The sequence below is a fragment of the Vicugna pacos genome, chromosome 23, assembly GCF_048564905.1.
Source record: "Vicugna pacos chromosome 23, VicPac4, whole genome shotgun sequence".
Lineage (NCBI taxonomy): Eukaryota > Metazoa > Chordata > Mammalia > Artiodactyla > Camelidae > Vicugna > Vicugna pacos.
This window is the reverse complement of record NC_133009.1, coordinates 35,835,521-35,840,094: the sequence shown is the minus strand read 5'-3', so window position 1 is coordinate 35,840,094 and position 4,574 is coordinate 35,835,521.

Here is a 4,574-nt window from a genome sequence, read left to right as displayed (position 1 = left end):
TTTAATTCTGGGAGGATTTTTCTCTGCAGGTCAACTCATTCACTGGAAAGAAATCCTTTTAATATTTCAGAAGGTAGCAACATGAATTTTAATATTTAAAGAGAATAATTTTCTAATAACATTAGTCGTCATGTTCTACTTAATGCTACACAGATGTAAGAGGCATCACATTATGTCTTCAAATTCCTACTGAGAATATTTTATGTTTATGTTTAATCAAAATCAATTAGAGCTGAGTGGCTCATCTAGGAAGACGTCAGCCTCTGCCATCAAATAAAGGTCCTTCTCATCCTCTCCCAGCCCCTCCTCCCTCACGCTCCCCTTCAGACTTTAGTCCCAAGTCCAGGTTGTCACCTGTGCTTCTGAGCTACCAGCTACAGACTGGAGGTTCCCACGACCCCCTCCTTGGGTTTGATTGATTTGCTAGAGCGGCTGATAGAACTCAAAGTGTTTTATTTCCTAGACTCCCAGTTTATCATGAAAGGATACAACTGGGAACCACCAGATGGAAGAGATGCCCAGTGAGACGGAAGAGATGCCCAGCGAGATGGAAGAGATAGAAAAGGGCACCGAGCTTCCTCACTCTCCTAGTGGTCACCGTCCCGGCACCTCCACATGCTCACAGATCCGGAAGCTCTCAGAACTTGTCCTTCCAGGTTTTTATGGAGGCTTCATTCTCAGGCACAGTTGATTAAATCATTGACATTTGGAGATTGATTCAGTCTCCAGCCTCTCCCCCTCCCCACAGGTGGGGGTGAGGAGTGAGGACTAAAGTTTCCAGCCCTCTAATCACAAGGCTGGTTTCCCTGGTGATCAGCCCCCAACCTTAGGTGACCTAGAGCCATTCCAAAGGTCACCTCATTAAAATAATAAAAAAACACTTTTATCACTCTATCCCTTAGGACATTCTAAGGGTTTTAGGAGCTCAGTGCCAGAAATAGGGATGAAAACCAACTACATATATATCCACCTATGTCCTCTTGCATTTGTCTGCTTGGCTGCAATTCTTCTTACAAACAAGGTAAACTCACCATGCACGAGGATTCTCTAGTCCTTCCCTAATTGCAATATTCCCTAAACTCTCGTTATCAGAGTTGATCTGCAGCATAAAGTGATCTTTTATTTTTGTAGCAGAGAATGACCACCCACACAGTTGACAAACCACACTCCTTTTTGTTTTTTTCCTCTCTTATGAGTTATTGGGTTTCAACAATAAACAATGAGTGTGATTCATACAACTATGACCCAGAGAGTCAACAAAGTATCTTGGGGGTGAGGTGATTTTTGCAAGAAAGGAACTAGCATTTACCTAAAACTTTCAATCGGATGCTAGTCTGACACTGAGACAGGAGGGAAGGGGGCAGGGCACAACCACTGAAAGAATGACACAGCAGGTGAGGACACGACAAAAACTGGTTAGAACCAACCTGGCCCAAGATGGCAGAAGATGCAACTTCCAGGAGACCTTGAGCTTCATTATACTCTCATTGTAATAAATTAGCTGCTAAAAGGCACTCACACAGGCACCACGACGGTTCTGAGGCTGGCCATAAAAGGCCAAAAGTAGGCAGCGGTCCAGTTCCTGGAAATCCCCACCCCTTCCCCAAAGTAGCTGGCATAACCCTCCCAACTGTTGGCCTGTGAAATTACCCAGCTCATAAAGACTAACGCTCCCCACACTCCAGGGCGCCGCTCGCCTTCGGAGACAGCCTGCGCTCCGTCTGTGGAGTGTGTGCGTCCCTGTATAAATCTGCCTTCCCTCTGCTGTGGCTTGCTCTTGAATTCTTTCCTGCAAGAAGCCAAGGACCCTGACTTGGTGGGGAGCATCCCAGGGACTGGCTGGGGACCTGAGACATGCCCATCCTCTCGGGCCCCATTTTCCTGCAACAGGACCACTACCTCACCTACTTCCTAATTTAATTTCAACACCAGATTGTAGGGTAGGCATTATGATCCTCATTTATGGATAAGAAAACCTAGGAACCCTATCACAGTGTCGCGGTTGGTGAGGAATAAGTGATCCTCTGAACTCATGTCGTTCTACCACTAAAGCTGGGGTTCTTTTCTTTTCACAGAAAGACTGAATTATCTGTGGAAGAAATCTTGAGAAGATGACTACGAGTGGTCCTTGCATGATGAAGAGATACTCCATAGAAAGTAAATTACAGGATGTTACGAGGGAATGGGAGGCAGGAAAGGATAAAATCGATGTCAGGGGGCTCAGAGATTTTCACCCTTCAGAGTAATTTGCATTGTAACAAATGAAAGATGAGGAGGATCAGAGCCAAGGCAGAGCAAGGGTTGGGAGCAGAGAGAAGGGCTAAGAGTCAAGAAATGCCAATGACGGACATCAGTGCAGAGTCATTGCCTCGCAAAGTGTTCTGTGTGGAGCCACCAGCAGGCCCTGGTTAACTGGCTTCCACCCCGAGTGCTAGAGTTTTGTCTTACCGGTTGTATCCCACTGGGATGGGGGCCCTTTCTGAACACTATACCACGGCTTTAGTTTTTGTTGTCTCTTAAATGCAAAAGTTCTGTAACAGTTTTGTATAGAACAACTTAATTCACACAACGAACTATTTACTAAATGTTAAGCTTATGTTCATATGCCAATCAAAAAGTCATTGTGTTTTAATTAACTGTTTCAATATACTGACATTGTAGTATTTGTCTTTGATAACAAACCTCCCACCAAGAGGTGAAGCAGTTTTTGGCCAGATGTATTTAAGAAAAATGTTCTGGTCTTGATCCTACCCAGTCCTCTTTTATTGCCACTGTGCACGTGCCTGTGTGCATGTGTGTGCACGATTCCACATGTGTTCTGTTCGTCTGTGTTTTATGCTAAACAACTTCTCTCATCTCAGCTGGACATTTCGCCTTCTCTGCTCAGATGTGTTAATTACAAAATGCTATCAGTCTTTCAGTCTGCGATTATTGATGTCTTTCAACTATGGTATTTCCATAACTTTTAGCTTCTTGGTTTTGTTTCTCCACATTCTACTGCATAGATCTATGCACACGTGGGAACCTGATAAGGCAGCACATTCTTCCAAACAAGCACTTGGAGCTACTTCTTCACACATGACTATTTTAAGCAGGACTTTATATGCTGCCATGAATTTTGATAGGAAGAGAGCAACTTCTGGATTAACGTACCCTGTGTAAATCCCTCAGTATGAGAGAGAGAGAGAAATTCGAAAGGAAGAAGCGTAGGAGGCGAGGAAGATAAAACTAACATGATTGTTTCCTGTCTTGTATCGTTAAGTGTTTCTTATAATTACAGCAGGCTGTATTAATTCACTTGAATTTGGCATCGAATCATTGCTGCTAACTTATTTGTAGGCAACACAAGCTCATGTAAAATTAAGTTCCTTGAACATAGTTAGACCTGAGCCAACGCTGATTTTCAATTTCCTTTGAAAAAAAATTTATCTATTTTTAGAAACAGATTTTCATTCTATAGAAAGGAAGCAATAAAAAACTGTCTTCTGAAAACAGAAAGTTGGCTGTTTTTGATGGTTTACAGAAAAACTAAAATACGATTAAGGAGGAACAGGTTGCCTGACAGGCACAGGAGCAAGACTTGGTTGGGCGCCCATGTTAATACTGAGACAAACCACGTATTTACCTACACTCTGCCATTTCAAGAATATACTTTACTCGTATATAACACGATCTTGCACTGTCTCCACCTTAATTTAATTGTGAAAACTCTCTTCATTATATTGCTAGGGAATCTTGTAAATTCATTCACTCAACAAATGACTATTCAGTAGACCCTGCGTCTGAGGCTTCGTGCGACCCTCCAGGTGATGCAGAGAAGGATGATTTCCAGAGTCCACTCTCTGAAGCTAGAAGTATATAAATACGATGCGGTTTAACGTGTTCGCTGCCGACGGTGGTTTTCAGTAAAGCACTGCGACTGCGTAGCCGAGGCAGAAGGCTGATATTTTCAGGAAAGCAGAAAAATGCAACTGAAAATCACTCACGCTTTTCTTTCCAGAGGCTCACAAAAAGTGTTACTTGGTTAGCTCAGTCTGAACTGCATGCTCTTTCTGATCTGGGGGCTTGGCACTCACCTGGCGTCAGCTCGCTTTTCCTGCCAGCACCCGAGGCACTCCCGGCTGCGAAGGCGGCTTTACTCCACGCCCACGGGCAGGGCCACGCCCACAGCCAGGGCCACGCCCACAACCAGGGTCACACCCACAGCAGGGCCACGCCCACGGCCACGCCCACGGCCAGGCCACGCCCCCGTGGGGAGGCTCCAGGCAAGGGGGCCACCTGCCCGCTGTAGGCAGGCCTTACCCTGTGCCACCAAGCATGACAGCTAAGTCAAATGAGGAAAAAAGTCAATCCAGTCAAACAAATCCGTGCTTCTAACTGCTGTGGCCAATGTTTTCTTCCTCCTGGCAGCCGGCTCTTTTCAAAGGTGACTCCCAAAGGCGTTTTTCGTTTGTTTCCATTTTGTGGGGAGTCAGTGGATTCGTGATTTATTGTTTGTTATTAAAAAAATAAAATGAAGGCAAAATAAAACAAAAAAACTTATCTCTTTCCCCAGTCTTCCTCCAAATACCCGC